Here is a 17733-nt window from a genome sequence, read left to right as displayed (position 1 = left end):
ATGGTCCTGAAAAGCAATTTTTTTTTGCTTTTCTCTCCTACCCATTTTAAAATACTGGAATGCAGGCATGTAAATTTAAGCTTCCCATGGATATTTTTAACTTCTTCAACCTGCGTATTCAACATATCATCCTAGTTCTCGCTGATCTTAGAAGCATTACAAGGACCATATTTTCACACAGATAAACCATTCATGGCAATTTCTCCAATATATTTGACACAAACATTCTTTTCTTTGATATTGGAGATACAAGCTTTCTATTTTTGACCTATTTTTTTCTCCTGACCGACATATTGCAAGGAAATTGCGAGGTTATTGCAAGGAAAATCCCACTTTCCATTAATATTTCACTTCTCTGTTTCTTTCTCTTGCAGAATTTCAGGTTGATAGAGCAGTAAGAGGGTCTTGGTCAATGTCAGCCTATGTATGTGCATGCACCAATAAAAACAAAACTCAAAATTTTATTTAGAATTGCTATTTGAATAAATACACATGTGCAGTAGTTAATGTGTATATATGTATCACTTTGATGCTGTCTTCATGATTCTACTGATTTAGATCAACATGTAGCATTTATTGATCTGTTCTGAAGGTATATCTAGTTTCAGAGAAGATTTTGATTGATTGTCCTCATCCAGAGTGAATTCTTTCTCCATCTCTCTAGAGCCTTCAGTGGCATTGGCTGTGGATAACAAGCAGACAAAAGATTTCTTTTTGAGGAAAAGATGTAATTGTACACGTGTATTATCATCTTTGAATTCCAAATAATTATTCAATGCCCTTTGTTTTTATTATCTGACAACCTTGATACACTTATGCTAAGAGTCTATAAACTATTAGTAGTAGTATAGATATCTCTGTATGTCAATCCTCCATTCTACAGAATGAGATGATTGAAACTAATGCACTGCATGGAGTAGGAATGTCTTCTGTAACTTGTGTTGTTTGTTCCATCAGTAAAATATTCATCCCCTATTACCTTTTAAATTAAATGTTTCAGTTTTAAGAATTCCATTCATGGAAATCTATATTAAGAATTTAGTAAAATTATTGAAAACTTTGTATTTATTGATTTTTTATGTACAATTTTTAATATAAGCTATATATCCACCCCTTAATCACGACTGCCACATGCAAACATCAAATATATTGTACAGGTCAGGTTTAGGACCACAGCTCACTTTCCTATGTTGTCTAATTTCTACCTCCTCCTATGGTCTAAATGATCTCTGCCATTTTGTCTCTAAGTTCCTTCTACTTGCTGAATGAGATGTAAGGGATGTAGTCTTCCATCTTTTGTCTTCCCTTTATAAACTGAAATATTCACCACAGAAGGCCAAAAAGGAAAGCTATGAAAGCCAATCTTATTTCCTGAAATTCTCCATTAACTAGATCTCTTGGTTAGATTCAGTAAGATGCCCATGTCTCTCAGGTTACCATCCAAAAAGAAAATCTCAGACTGTCTTGAACACTTTAATAAAAGCCATTTCCTCACTTCTTCCCATGCTATTAATTGGTTTGGGGCTTTTGTAGACCAACAATAATTCTCCCCCACAAAGTTGGTATGGAGTTAATTCCCTTTTCTGAAAATCTAAATTAAAAAACATGCTTGGAAGCTATTCTGCCAAAAATGCGTGCTTGGAACAGGGGATAAACCTCAGGACCTTGCAGAATTCAAGTGCCACATCACTTGTATGGCTCACTGAGAAGTGGAGTCTGCAATGTTGACTGAAGGGAGGTCTTTGCTTCATGCCAATTCAAGAGAACTGCCCTGGATGGCAGCACGGTCACTGTGAACAGGTCAGAGTTCCTCCAGGTTTCTCCTGGAAAGTACACATCTGGCAAATTTGCTTAATCTTCACTCACACTGTTGGTGTTTTCCTTTACCTCCAGCTTTCAAAATTTGACATAAGAAGACTCTAGGCTGAAGTCTATTGTTTTTAAGGTTTTCAGTCCTTTCTTCCAAGACAGTGATCCATAATAGCTGTTCAGCCCTTTGAGAATCTTCTCCTTTTAAACTGGGTTTTATTACAGTACCTGATCTGAATGCTCTCCAGAAGTTGTTGAGAATGTAGAGTAGGAACTCCTCTTAGACTAGCTATATTTAGTTATAATGTTATTTGCTCACAGTTTATTTCTTTTGGTAGACTTAAGCTCTAGCATGTTAAATATTTTTACATTATATAAGGATATTCAGTGTTAGTAATAAATATTCTTGAGCTACAAGGAAACTGAAGGCATATTAGTAATGAGTTTTTACCCCTGCCGTTTTGAGTTGCAAACAGGAATTGCGTGGCAAATTTTCCTAAAGTTTAGTGTAAGTGTTCCTCTTTGGTATTTAGAATCTGGTATTTAGTATGTGGTTTGTTCAGTTTTTTTCCTTACAAATAAATGGTGCAAGACAAAGCAATGGGATTTGAAGCAGTACAGGAAGATAAAAATGTGACTTTGCTGTGAAATGATGATTTTTGTGCTCCAAGTTGAAGTTCTTTTCTAGGTAAATATCTATACACATTATTGTCCTTTGTTAAAAGTGTACTAGTGTAAAGCTGCGCAGAGCACGCATACTACACAAAGTCAGATTTTACCATTGTATCCATGACTCCAACTGGGATACTAAAAGGGACGCAGCTGTGCATTGCCATCAACCATGTTACAAAGTGTGTTCCACTTTCTAGTCTGCCTTTTCAATCTCATTGCCTTAAATGAAGTGCTGAATTACACTTGAAGAATCCTAGTGAAAGCAAAAGGTTTAGAATAGGTGTTACTGAGGTCATAACTTGCTAATGATGTTAATATCATATACAAAGCAGGAGAGAACCCCCTTTGATAGTGAGATCCTAGGTTAAGTCTGTAGAGACATTTAGAGGGAAACCCAGCAAATATTTAACTTACTTTTGGAGAAATAAACACAAACCAATGTGTTCTTTAACTTTTACATTCATTGTCAGTGCAGTGTTTTACAATTTTTCACTAGATTATAGTGCAAAAAGTATTTATCTGACTCAGAGAAAGTTTGAGGTGAAAGACTTTTGGTGATATAGATTAGAAGACACCACAACTGTGCTCAAATGTGCATTCCTGTGTACATGTTTCTCTGTCCAGTAGTTCTTTAAATGTCACAAACAGAAGTGCTTTTTGTACTTATCTTGATTTCACTATGTATGATTAGTCCAGGGATACATGCTTGAAGGACCAGTTTATACCTTTCAGATATAGATAAATGACTACAGTATCTTAAAGCCATAATTTAGCCACAGTATAAATATGGCTTTGTGTTCATTACAGCACTTCAGTTGCTCTGTCACATGTAAATTTGACAGATATCTGGTTGGGCTTCCCTTAGTGCTTTTCAGTATGTTGTCATCTTTTCTTAAAAGACTGCTAGGGATGTATACAGACACTAGTTCATGTAGGAGAAAGAAACTATATAGATGGAGTGACACAAGTCACATGGAGTGATCACTAAACATTGGGGTTGGAAGCCCAGCAGAGGTGTTTACTTGTGTTGTCACTTGTCCATGTGATAACTCTTCTTTGTTTGTGGTCTTCCAGATCCCCTTGATATTAAAGGAAATGTGTGTCTTTCCAAAGCTTTACCTTACTTGTGATAGTAGTTGTGAGAGAGAGGTGGAACCTAATGCATTTTCATTTAACAATTTCTCTTCATAAGTGCACATTCACTTTTTTTTTCCTCTTCTTGTTTGTAATAACATAATAAAAAAATAGTGGAAGTCTGCAGCTAGAACTTTTCTTCAGAAAACCAGCCAGTTGAACAATTTGTTCAACTGTTTTTATGGTTAGTCTGTCCTCCTTGTATTATTCAGTCGCTCTGCTGGAATCAGGTTGGGAAATGATGTAGAGTTGGGAACAGTTTGAAGCTTTGTACATCTGGCTGTGTGAGACTTCTAAAATTATAAATGCTTTAAACTACTAGATAGGGCAGATTTTGATATGATGAAGTCCAGGGAATTGCTGCTTAAGCATGCAATTCATGTTAATGCACCCCAATTCCTGGTGAGTTGCTGATTAATCTGAGTGTGTTATAGCATAGTGTCTCAGTAGCTTTTCTGTAACTGATACATGGAACAGAATTCAATGTTCCTTCACACTGAATATATGACCTTAGAAAACCAAAAAGGAGTCCATGTGTGGTTTTTTGTTTAGTGTTTTGTTTTGTATTGTTTTATTTTATTTTATTGTGGCTTCAGATTTTTCTTTCCTTTATTAACTTCTGTTCCATACAACACTTGGATTTGAAATAGAATGAGATTGGCATTCAATGCTTAATATTCACAGTCGTCTAAAACTGGGATTTCTCCCCTTTCCCCTTGCCCCCCAGAGTATTCCCTTTGAGTCCAAAGCTTACGAATTTCTAGGCTTCCCACATGAAGAGGCAGTTTTGAGCCCAACAGTGTTACCTACGTGAAGACTACGGTTTGTCTTTTCTGCTGTACTTTGGTGAGTTACCTAGGTAATATTTGTGCACATATCTTGGTGCTACAAAACCGATCTCATTTCCTAGCTAAGTATCAAGTCAGAGACCATTTAATATTTTTGCTATTTTGACTGCACAAGTGAATCAATTTTGTGTAGAAGTGTTTTGATTCCACGTAGGAGTTGCTGGTTATCTTTTACTGGTAATCCTCTATATAGGCCTGTGGGTGTACTACTTTACATTCTTCTGGAAACAAGCAAATACTTTGTGATAGTCACTTAAGTGGCCTTATTGTGCTCCCTAGGAAGATGCCCTACTTGTGAGCGCAAAATTGGTGGCACATGCTTATTGGGGAAAAAAAGCTTTTTCCAAAACCATCGCTACTGCTATTGCAGTAATGGGATATCAAACAGGCAAAATTGTATGTGTTGTCAATGTCTGCAATATAATTTCATTGACTTACAATGTTTAAAGTGAAAGCATGATGGTAAGCTTATATAAGGTGTCACATTGAAGTAATCACCTACCAACTTGGTTTTATGGCAAAAGAGAACATTTTAATATCCACGTGAATTCTGAGGACACTCTAGCTTGTATGAAAACACAGAGATCAAAGTATATGATTAATCATTCTGATACTATAGTGCTGAGAAATACTTAACCAAAAAAGTAAATTAATGAAGTAAATGTGGGTAAAAGTAAATATGAAAGCTTATTATAATCTGTGAATAAGAGTTTGGTCTAAAACCAAAAGAGAAAAGGGCAAAAAAAGGGGAATGGTTTAATTTTTCTTACCCCACGTGGCCACTTATATTTATTTGGTGCTTGCCTAAATGTCTTTGCTTAGGCTTTTATTTTGCCAAGATTTCTCTTCAGCAATCTTCAGAGTAGTGTTTTAGGTTGGAATCAGATGATAACAAGGATACATGACCTGGGACTGTCAGGTCTGTGGGTTGAGCAGAGCTACCTGTCTGCGTGAAAAGGGAGCTCAAGCAATGTCACAGCTGTGCAGGTCCTCCACGCATTTTCCTAAATTGTAGATCTAAATCATAGTACTGGGGCTGGCTGGCTGGAGGCAAATTGCTTTGTAGCAGCACATATGATGCTGTGTTTGGATTTGTGACTAAAACAATACTGATGACACCCCAGTGTTTTGGCTATCACAGAACAGTGCTTGAACAGTGTCTGTGCTAGAGACAGGCAAGAAGCTGGGAAAGGACAGTCTCTCTGTAAAACCTCCCTGGAGAAAGATAATTTACAAGAGTTTGTAGTGATAGAAGAAGGGGAAATGGCTTCAAACTGAAAGAGAATAGGCTTAGATCAGATAGTAGGAAAAAATTCTATACCATGGGAGCGGTGAGGCATCAGAATGTTGCGCAGAGAAGTTGTGGATACCCCATGTCTGGAAATGTTTAGGGCCAGGTTAGCTGGAGCTCTGAGCATTCTGATCTAGATGATCTTAGTGTCTCTTCAAACCCAAATTGTTCAATTCTATGATACTGTTGGGATATCTGACACCAACTGACCAAAGGGATATTCCATACATATGATGTAGTGTTCAGCATTAAAAGCAGGGAGAAAGAAGGAGGAATTGGGGTTATTTGTTGTCTCTGGTGTTTATCTTTTCAGGTAGCTGTTATGCACAGTGAGGCTTCACTGCCCTGGCTTGTCAATGGGAAGTAATGCTAAAACTTCCTTATTTTGGTTTGCTTGCATATGCATCTTCTGTTTCCCTTATCAAACTGTCTTTATATTGATCCACAAGCAATATCTCCCTCTGTTTATTTTCTACTCATCCTGTGGGAGAGGGGAGTGAGTGAGTAGCTGTATAGGTGCTTGGCTGCTAGATGTAACAGCCCACCAAAACAGTGCAAATCTTCAAGAGGGAACAGCTGCTGTAACCACAAGCAGAAATAAATGTGCTGGAAGAGCATTTCAATAGGTTTAAAAAATAAGAACCACTTACTGTGACTTTAAGGGTATTGATAACTGCTGGGAAAGGGAATATTCCTGAGGAAAGTGCAGTGGTAGGAAGAAAAGATAAAGTAATGTAGCAGGGTAGGGTCTGATTACAGCAGACAAGAACCCCTTTCTTATTTTCTTGCCTTCCTTCTCTGCAATGAAGATCTGCTTTCCTAATTTTTCTTGAGCTCCTTAGGCTGGGAGAATGGAGAGCATGCAATGTAGCAGTCTGAGTACCAAGAGAGCAAGGAGATCTTTTACTCATAGAAGACCCTTTGAAGTTGAACCAGTGTTGAGTTTGACAGGTACAATCAAGAGCTGCAGCAGCTCTGTGAAATGTATCAGAAGTGCCATCAGGTTAAGAAATGAGAGATGGATTCTCCTTGATGTAAGGAATAAATTGGTTAAGTTTGCATTGCTAGATTATTTGTTCAACACATGAGAAAATGGATATCTGTAGGTATTGAAAGCAGGTAAATCACTAAAGGAGTAGGTTAACAAAAGGAACAAATTGATGCAATTATTAATGGTCCACTTAAATATACTGGAAATTGTCCTAGCAGTAAATATAATTAAAAGTTTGTGAGTGTAGTTTGAAGAAAGTTTCCCTGAAACTCTAAGTTAGGTATTATTAAACCTTAGAAAAGCATATAGCAAGAAAGAATTCAGTAAAGACTCTGTGGGCATAAGGTAGATTATTTATGAAAATTTTTACAGAAAGACTTTAAAGTCCAAATAGACACCCTTGCCCTGCTCTCTCCTTTGCAAATTTGTTGAAAAAATCTATAGGGATTAGGTGACTTCCCTGGCAATGCTTCAGTGGCAAAACTGAGCCTCCAAGAGGCCAGCCCTCCTATTGTAAGCATCCCATGGCAAACTTCCTCTCCCACAAAGGAAAGACTATTTTTTGTTATAAGAGACTAACAGAAAGGTCAAAGGTGGTTTGAAGACTGAATGATCGTGCAGCTATGCTAGTATACTCAGGCTTGCTGCAGGAATCCCAAGGGGCTCTTTGGTTTTGCATATTGCAAACTATAAATACATGTAGTCTCTAGGTTCAGAAAACTAATGATAAATATGGACATAGGAATTAACTTTTCCTATAAGTACAAAGCAAGGATACTTTCTCCAAATATAAATTTCAAACACACAGTATCAATTTCCATTTGGACTGACACATGAAAATAGTTCGTGATGAACAAAAATTGTGAGATTGTGATCAAAACTCATATTCTGCATTTTATTGCTCTATTTTTGTATTTTAATCACTCTGAAGTTATTAATGGCTTATTAATATTCATTTTTGGGATGCTAATGTTACCAAAGCAGTTATAGTAATGATCTGCATATTTGTGCATGGGTTATGCGTATAAACAAAAGGGAAAAAAAAGTGCAAATTATGCCATGTTTTTAAATAATAATTTAAGGAAACTTTTATTTTCAAAAATTATATTTATTAGTTGTTTTTAAAAAAACATGACGTTTGTAATAGGTTAAAAATTAGGTTAAAAAGTAATTTGAGACAAATAGCATTATGAGATTATGTTGTCCTATTTTTTTTTAAATAACTAAACTACATTTAGGGATACATATTGATATCTTGTTATGGATTTCAATGATGAGAAAATCGGTGCCCTTAAATAGATCTCAGTGATTTTTCACTAGGAGAATTATGTGCTTGTCCCTGTTGAAGCAGGTGGCAGCAATTCAAAAGGCTTAATTGGGAAGGAATTTGGCCTGTTAAAAACTTTTTAATATATGTAATATTTACATGCATATGTGTGTTGATACATTAGACATACATGTCATAAACAATAATGGGATCTTTGGAAATATTTTTCTCCGGTTAAAACAGAAGGAAATCAACAGCACTTGTGACTGCTCTCTGAGCAGAGCAGTGATGGTTACTCTTTTAGGGCAAAACTGAGCAGTCCAGTGATGTTGGCCAGTTTGCAAAACCCAGGTGTTAGCAGCAATGTGTTGCTATAGTTGCATGTTTTGATTTACTCTCTGATCTGATTTTTTCTTCCTTAAAATATTGTTTGTTTCAAAGGAGTTTCCTCAGAAAACAATAGGGAGCCAATGGCAAATTATTGTATGGCAATTTTTTTTTTTGTTAAAAGAGCAGCAAACCCTCCAAAAATTCCCCCAGCCAGACAGTATCTAGTAAAGAACAGGACTGTTCATGTAAGAAAATATCAGCAGATCTGGGAAATGCTTCATTCATTGTTTATTGATAATCCGGTTACCGTAGTTGCAGCTAAAACGATTGGTAAATATTCTGCTGTTTTCCTGTTGTAAAGCATTAAACAGAAAAACTGCTTTGTGTTGGAGAGATCCTCCCATATGTCCAAGACATGATATTGTTGCTGTGTGTGGTGTGTGACACATCCCTCCTACCTTAGGTGACACTCCCTACCTTGGGGGGTGTATAAGTATACCTGCCACTTCCAGCACATTAAGACCAGTGATAAAAAGGTGAAGCACCCTTTGTTCTTTAAGTCCTTATGCAAATTACATTAGAAATATGAAGCTGTGTGATAGTTGAAGGCATGTTAAATTAGTAATACATTTAATTAGAAATTAATATGTTGTGGTCTAAAATATGGAAAGAAATATATGGTACCCAGGTGTTGATGAAGACCTGGTATGAACAAAAGCAACCCTGAAGATCTTTTTAATGATTAAAAAAACAATTGCACTCATTCATCAATGAGAAAGGCTTGGGAAATATAGAAAGCATTGCATTATTGATCTGCAGTATTTGTGGCATCATTAAGTATGTTTAGCAGCTGTAGCAGCAGGTTTTGTTGTCATATTATTCCAACATAGAAGAATGATAGGAAAACTATTTGGGATTCTTCTTCCTAACCTGGAAGCTGCAGTGCATTTTCTAGTATCTGGAAACGAGAAAATAACATTTTAGTCTGTGAGCCTCAGATCAGGAGAGGCTTTCCATTTCTTCAAAAGATGGGCATCATTGCTTTTCTATTCTATGCTTGGAGTAGATAAAAGAAAATCTGCAGCTCCACCTCTAGAAAATATGATATGAGTAGAAATGCCAGAAAAGAAATAATTTCCCATACTTGTCACTGAAATTCAAATGTGCTGTATTATGAAATACTCCATGGAGAGCAGACTAACTTATTAACACATAATACATACAATTGAGGTTGAGCTATGCTAAGTTTGGATTCAGATTTGGGAAGATGTTGGTCTTGTTTAGCAAGTAGAAGTTAAAACAGACTTTCTTCAAGGTAAAAAGGAACAATTTGGGATTGAAGAATTTTCAGCAATTTTTGATTGTGATATTCTGGTGAAATCACGATTTGCTTCATATGATTTATTTCAGTGTTTTAAACTGTATTTGTAAAGGATTTTAAAAGATTTGCAAAAAATAGATACTGAACTTACAAACTGGTCTAAGTTATTACCATGTATTGTATTATAAATTATAACCATTTAAAAAGTAGCATTCAATTAAAAACCCCTATGAAACTGGAGCTAAAGTTATATTACTTTAAAAATCTTCAGGAAAAAGTTCTCACTACAAAATGTTTCTTCATTGCGCTATAAGGGATTTGTACCCATTTCAACAAAGTTTCTTTTGAAGGTGTTACATTGTGGGTGTTTGATAGAATTTCTGGTGAGAGCTAAGGAAGAGATCCATACTGAAATATGAATCTTGATTTGTGTCTTCCTAGACCAAATGCAAGTAATTGAATTAACCACTGAGCTGGGTTACTGTTTAACCTATGCTTTGATCATCAAAAATTCAAGTTAATGGTTTCTTTGTTTTACATCATGAAAATCCTGACATGTTATGTAAAATTAAATTTTTGTTTAACTAAGAGGAGAGCTTCTTTTAATCACTCTGAGTCCCTTCTATGCAGCCTGGACAAGTTTCTCTCTCATACCCGATCAACATTCAAAACCTATTGTAAGTTTGGTTTTGGTGTGATTCTGGATGTGCTGAATTTTAAAAGAAAGCAATTTTAGCTGAATTTTGGCTTTGATTTTTTTCATCCAAAGTAATTTCTAGCATGTGCATGGCTGACAAAGCCTGAAAAATGAAAATATAGACAAACTGCATATAATACCATACCTAAATTTCTGGTTAGGCCAACCTATTATCATTTGACTAGTTTTGGTAGAAATCCTAGTAAGAAATTTTACACCTTGGAAAGACTAACTCAAGTATGCCATAGAGTATTTTATTGTGTTTCTTAATTTCAAAGAGGTTATGGCCACTTCTTCTAATGGAGAGCAGAAGGATTATGATGATAAGAGCATACTGTAGGTTCTAGAAGGATCTTTTAACACATGTAGCATTATCATCTGGAAAGAGAGGCCTTGTTTTTAAGGGTTATTCAAAATAGAAACTGAGCAAATATTAAACAAGAAAAAATACAAGTTATAAAACTGGCAAGCTTATGAAAGAGCACTTGTAATTTGGTATACAGGTTCATGTCTTCTCATGTGGTCAGTGTGGAGACTAAAACACCACCACATGAAATAATTTTCAGGGTGAACAAGAAGGTTGGGGTTTTTTTATAGCAGGGATCAGTTAGACACCTAATATATTACACTAGGATAGAATGCTATTTTTCCATAAGAGTAATGAATGAATACCTTTATAGAATGTTTTGTTTTGTTTTGCCTGGGTTTTTTTTTTTTTTTTTTAATGGAAGATAATGCTTTCCTCTTCATACTAAATTTTTTCCAAGTCTTCTGGTAAGTTGGCCCCACAGTATAAAAATTTTAGTTATTCTTTCAGGCTTGAAATTTTCTGGATGTTTTCTTATGCCCTACATGGCTCTTTCAGAATAGAATTGACAGAGCATTGGGAATCATCCATTACTCACATGAAGAAAGAGCCAAAGTCTTGCTCCTGATAGGACCATCTTCTAACTAGAGATTTAACTGTTCTCCTACAGCATCTCGTTCTTTCAGAAAACCAGATGAAAGAAGAGTAGAAAATCTCGTGGTCTGATGATTTTAAAGGTCCTTTCCAACCTAAATGATTCTATGAAATGAGTGGGAAAAATCTATTGAAGGCTTACCCCACCATGTTGTTCCCAGTCAAAATTGCCTGTTTTGCCTTTGCCCTACCCTGATCTCTAGGGCCTGATTGTCTGCTTTCAAAAAATGGGTCAGGTTTTGTGCAACTCCAAGAATCTTTAACTAGAAGAAGGCTGATTTCTCTCACCACTCTCAGGACTTGTTATTTCTACTAGTGACTGTGTGCTATTGTCTATCATGTGTTCTGAGGAGTGTGGTAGCTTCCCAGAACAGTAGCTTCTCTTGTCTCTTGACCTGTGTATGCATACAAACTTTTCCTACATGTGCACAGATAGACAAGCTCCTTTCCAGTAAGGCAGTATGTAATTCAAATGTGGAATCATTATAATTAGACCAAGGCCAAAATTAAAACTCTCATTTTCTAATTAATAGAGGAAAGTTTTTAATAGCTTCACACTGGTACAAAATTATAAACAAGAGTTCTTGTAACAAGAAGAGCACTATGATCCTTAAATCAGACTAATAATTGTATCAGAAGCATTAAGGTCCACTTTTAAGACTTTAAAGCAATATTTAGAGTAAAGCTTCTGTGCTGTGTGTACTCTGGCATTAGTGATCCCTAAGTGTCATGTGTGTCAGGAAAAACTCAAGGTATGGATTCATTAGTGCACATTTCTTTGCCAGCAGGATCAAGAAATGGTTTTTCTGGACTAGAGGTGCAGATGTCTCCTACAATGAATTATTGTTCCTTACTTTTTCTATGGTGAAACCAACATTCTTTGCCTTTCTTTCCATTTTTGGAGATTGTAGCATGATTGCTGGGGTACATTTAGAGCAATAAACAAAACTGATTGTAAAATAAGTGTTAATCTAGCTATTTACTATCAGGCGGCTTCTGTGTGCCTATTCCCTGCAGCCTCTAGCTAGCCTGATTAGCAAATTGAAATTCTCTTGTGAACCTTTCATCTTGATCTTAATAGGTGTAAGAATATGTGCAATAGTATCATTAGGGAAAATAGTGAAATAGGGCAAAAAAAGTTTAGTGAGGGATTATTTTTGTATGATTTGAAAACACGTTGTAGTACCTCAGTCTCAAGGCACAGCAAATCAAGGGACATTGCCACTTAAAATTTAATCTAAAAAAGAAATAAAAATAATTCTATTTTAAGATTCATGAAGCTACAATTAAAAGCTTTGTAAGTTTCTGTAAATCTTGTGTTTTCAGTCAGATATGTGTTATTCTAATTAGCAGGAACCATTTCAATTTCCTAAGAACTTAAAATTAAGTAAATAAATGAAGGAGACAGTCTTAAAATTTCTGCTTAACATGAGAAGAATATCTCTATGAAAGAAAGTACCATGGGCAGTGATAGTTTTTCTGACTTCCTAAATTAAATTTTTACAGTTCAGTTTTATTAATAAAATGTGTATAACTAAGTACTGATTTGTTAATTAGTTATATTATGAACATGTGAAAATGAATATCATTGGAAAAAACAAAATGTCCAAAGCCACACTAGTATTGAGAAAACGGAGAAAAGAAGAACTTTCTTTTTCTGCTACAGAGAATTTAATGAGGGGAATAAATACAGTTCTAGCTGAAAAAAAACCCCAGAGACTGTTTTGGGGGACAATATTCATATTGAGTGAGATGAGCTGATGATATACCAGTTTTTTTTGCTGTAAGAGAAAGGAGAGGTAACACAGAAGATTTTAGTAAGCTGAATATGAATAATATAGGTAAGAAACATACATACATAAATAGAGGCTCAAGATCAAAGCAGTGATGAGAGATCAATGATCATGTATCAGCTTGTTTGTTTTGCTTATAAACACCCATCTAAAGGTGGTGGTAGAGGTGGCTGTGAAGAAAATGAGTTTTTTCCCTGAAACTTTTCCAGGGAAATAAGAGCCAGCAGGTAGAAATGGTCAGAGGCTAGCAGGGGACAAAAGGTTGATTCAAAGTAGTTTGCATAAACCAGTCTGTGGATAGCTTGGGACGGAAATATCAGCACATTAGTGACAGCAGATACAAAAATGTTAAAAGAAGAAAGAATCAAAGAAGGTTGTCTGTAAGAGGCCTCTATTTATGGAAAAAATTAATACCTCTAGAAGCAATAAGATGAAGGAAGAAAACTTTTTCATCAGAAGACCAATGGAGAAGGTAATCCTGAATTTCTCTGGCATTTACCAAAAAAAAAGAAATCCAATCCTTTTCCAGTAGAGTCTTGTTAATGTATTCCTCACACAAAAACTAAGCTAAGGTACATCTTAGAACAGCTTTATCCAAGTTTGTAATTGTGCTCTATCTTGATTAAAAAATTTTAAAAGCTACAGTTTGAATAAATTTTTACAGCAGTCATTGGAATAATAAGTAATTACAAAGTGTAAATTTTATGTTTATTAGTAGAATTTTTGTGTTTGCTCTCAAACAAATTGTGTATGTCCCAGACTGAAGTCTGTGCAATATCATGATTGGGGGGTTGGCGTTTGGGCAGGATTTGTTTCATGTTTTGAAGAAAAGCAGAAAATTGATTTCTAATATTTCTACAGTAGGGCGGGAAAAAGCCTGTGCAAATTAACTTCAAACTAAGGGCAAAATAAAAAGCAAAACAGAGGCTCTTGCTTTTTCTCTGAACTAGAATTTAGAAAGTAATTACATTCAGGGCAACAATGTTTATGGTGCAGTAAGTACAAAATTTAGACCACTGGCTAAATCAGTACATGAAGCCTTTATGAAGCTCTATTATCACCCAAGTCCTACATTAAGGAAGAAAGTAATTCATTTTTAGACTTCTGCCTAGGGCATGTTTGACACAAACCCTATACAGTTTCTTTTAAAAGCCGTCTTTGATTATTAAATAGTTTTGCTTAGAAACTGCACCTTTACCCTTAAATAGCAAAGGCAAAGCTTTTAACAAAGTGATAAAATGTTGTCCTGTACTTCGTACAGTCCTTTAGATAAGAAAAAAGTAAAGGTTTTAGCTTTTAGAAGAGGGTGTGTTACCAGAACAGTAATTTGCATTTGCAAATTCACGGGATTTTTACTGTTAAATTAAGCCCAACAGCCAGGTTAAACCGTCAGGGAGTGGCAGAGCTGAAAAGTGGTGTAGCAGACACTGTAACTAAATTACAGCAGGTATAAGCCACCCCTTAAGGGAGACACACAGCAAGGAGGACCACTTGCAGCACAAAGCTGTCAGGGAGATCTCATAGGAAACAGGCAAGTCTGGAAGTACTAGTGCTGGCTGGACAAGAAATAGATGACAACTTATATGAGTATCTGCAAGAGATGTGTGTATAATTTGTCACTACATGTGTGGTGTATATACAGTTATCTTTTGAATAAGAGGATTGTGATTCCTTAGTCCTCTCAAAACTTGAACCCTAAAATTCTGAAGCATTATGTGCCTTTGCCTCTTACTTAAAGCATATAAACCCTTTTGACGAAGTTCATCTTGCTGGTTTTAAGCATTCTCAGACTTTTTCAGTTTTGCATATGAAAAGCTGAAACTTTTGTGCGGCTGTCAGCGAACAGAAGAGCCTGTGTTACAGTGCAAAGAGCAATCTGACCTATAGCACCTTCCAAAAAGCAAATGCTGAGTGTCAAGCCCACAGGCATCCAGTGCAGAAGAACAGGTCCTGACAGTATTAGCTAGTAAAAGTGCATGCACAATTCCTTGCCTCAATTCATCCTCTCCAGTGTTGTGGATCCTCTCTGGGATGGACTTGTAGGTGAGCAAAAGAAGAGGAGAGGGCTTCTGGGCCTGCAGCTGTCATAGCAACTACTCCAGATTTTTTTTTTAGGGAGTCCTTAGGAAATATAGGAAAAACCCCTTTGATCACCAAGGGATTTTGTGGACTGGGCGACTTGCTGTGCACTAGAATTACAATTTATTATGTGTTTTGCAAAAACAATAGTCTTTAATCATGCATAATTCACTGCAGAACAGAATGTTTTTAAGCACAGAAAGCAATTGAAGGCTTGGACATAACCTGAAGTTTAAAAATGTCCAATTTCTAATATGTTTTTCAAGGAAACATACTTCTCCTTAAGTCATCATTTAAATGATTTATTTAGTCTTCTTGTAGACTAGAAATTTGGAGAGCATCTAATCTGTCTGTTTATAGAGAAAGTTGTTGTTCATTTCCCACCTGGCAGAGAGAGCCACGCTGGGGGCTAACTACAGGTCCTTGTGCTGCCCGAGGGAGGGGGCAGCAGTTTATGATAATTCACTTTTTATAGTCCTTGCCTGTGTGTTTGCAAAGCTGTTTTAAATTCACTGCTAAGAGTATGCCCAGCCATGTGAGTGACTATGTTAGTGTTTACTGCTGTGCAGGTCTCAGTGATACCTTGCAGCAATGAGTTCAACAGATTTTCCACCACCCACTGTTTGGAAAAATATAATTTATTATTATTAGATTTATAACTTTTTTCCATTTCAATGGAGAACCTTTTCTCCTCAGATGAGTTAGGGTGAATAGTTTCTGATCTACATTTTCTCTCTGCTGTTTATTTTCTTGTATCCTTTGATCATGCTCATTCTTAGTCACACTTTTCTGTAAGCACTTCCAGTCCTTTCCATCAGTTTATCATTTTTACTACACATTTTTCTGATATATATTTCTTAGATGGGCTAACCAGAAATGAACAAAGTACTCCAGATGAGGCCAAATTATTGATATACATAACAAATAAAATCCTGGCTCTGTTGAAGTTGCTGTGAATTCACTGTCATCGAAGGGCTGAGGTTTCTCCTAGCACTGTCACACTTCCCACATTATTTTTCCTCCCATTTTTCATACATTCAATTTCAGAATCTGGCAACTTAGACTTAATCTAGAATCCTACAGATTCCATTAAATCCATTAAATTGCTGTTAGTCCTCAGATCAGGGGTTTTTCCCTGTGGACATGATTAGTTTCCTCCTCAAATTTTGATGAAAAAGGTCAAATTTTGTCCTGATTCACGTTTGTTATGGATGTTAGTAACTACTCTTGATGTTAGTTTTGAGTAGCTGAAACTGAGAGAAGCAGCACAGACTGAAACAATGCTGTTTGTGTTCACAATGACCTTTAGCTGCAAAACCCGCTAAAATACATTATTTAGTATATGAAAGCAAACAAATTTTTTGCCTCAGTAAATGACTGTCCATAGTGCACTATGAGTATGAGACTAAACAACTCTGAGTTTTTTTACAGTGTCTGCAAAAGAAATCTGTTGGTTTTTGTTTCCTCTCCAGAAACATCTAAGAAATGTTCAGGTTGTTGCTGCCTAATAAATACAGTAAATGAAATGTTAATAAATTGCCAGCAATTTAGCCTGACAATAACATGGATTGACCAAATTGATTAAATTGATTATATTTCATGTATTTACAATATGTAGACACAAGCCTAATTTATTTTCTGAAGAGTTCAAGGTAGGTATCACTGGTATAAAAAAAGGCAAAAACAAAACAATGGAGTAATGTTTGTGGTTGCTATCTGCAATAATCTAATGCTGACAGAGAGCAGTATTTTATTTAGTAATTAACAGTGTAAAGGGAAGAGAAGCTGTCATGTTGGTTCTTAAGCTGGGGAATGTGATGAAAGATGATATCTGCGATCTCATCCTTTCCACTTGTTTAGGATTGTCAGAATGAGAAATGTCAGCATTATGAAAGCTCAGCTCTGCTCTTGATATGATAAAACCCTTCAAAAGCCAGTCTTTCTTTCCCTCTCCCCCTCCTTTCTCCCTCTCCTGCTTGCACTTGCTTTTTTTATTTATCCTGTTTTGTTAGATGGCAGAAATATAATTCTTTTCTTTCTTCCTATTATAAGCCTCCATTTTTGTTTTATTATATGTTTCACAACCCCTAATGCCCCACTGAAAATTACCTTGTTAAATGACAGTGTTTCAAAGCCATGAATCCTTTCCACCATTCCCTCAGAGGTTTGAAACAGTCAACAGACTGTAAAGAATAAATAATAAAAAAGTATTGATTATTTTGATGACTGTGAGATTCAATTAAGTATTAATTTTGCCCTCCAGTGGACCTATCAAGGTATTCAAAAGGGAGGATTCAGCTCAACTAAATGCGTGCTGAGTGCTTCAGCCTTAAATAGGGAGAAAATGTGTTTACCTACAGTATTTGAAGAGGAGTGCATTGATGCACAGAGTCCAATATTTAAGTGCTGTGCAAATTGAGCCCTAGTGACAGTGACATTGTTTTCGGCAGTATGAGTATTGACTAAAGAAGAGCATTTGATGACAGCTTAAACTATTTGTATTGATTAACATTTTCATAGATTATCATGTGTCATATCAA

At 35.9% G+C, this 17733-nt stretch overlaps 1 protein-coding gene across 3 annotated transcripts in view; it reads left to right on the top strand.

Annotated features, from left to right (window-relative positions):
* POU6F2 (POU class 6 homeobox 2) overlaps positions 1-17733 on the top strand; it is a 317708-nt gene that overhangs the window by 42436 nt on the left and 257539 nt on the right. For 2 of the 3 annotated variants that reach the window (XM_059484279.1, XM_059484270.1), the window contains exon 1: positions 15703-15714. The exons of the other annotated variant lie outside the window; for it this stretch is intronic. The gene's annotated coding sequence lies outside the window, so the exon portion shown is untranslated. Of the gene's footprint in view, positions 1-15702; positions 15715-17733 lie in introns of those variants that run through there. 3 annotated transcript variants of the gene reach the window in all.

This window comes from Ammospiza nelsoni, chromosome 1, assembly GCF_027579445.1.
Source record: "Ammospiza nelsoni isolate bAmmNel1 chromosome 1, bAmmNel1.pri, whole genome shotgun sequence".
NCBI classification, from domain to species: Eukaryota; Metazoa; Chordata; class Aves; order Passeriformes; family Passerellidae; genus Ammospiza; species Ammospiza nelsoni.
This window is presented reverse-complemented; position numbering and strand designations above follow the sequence as displayed.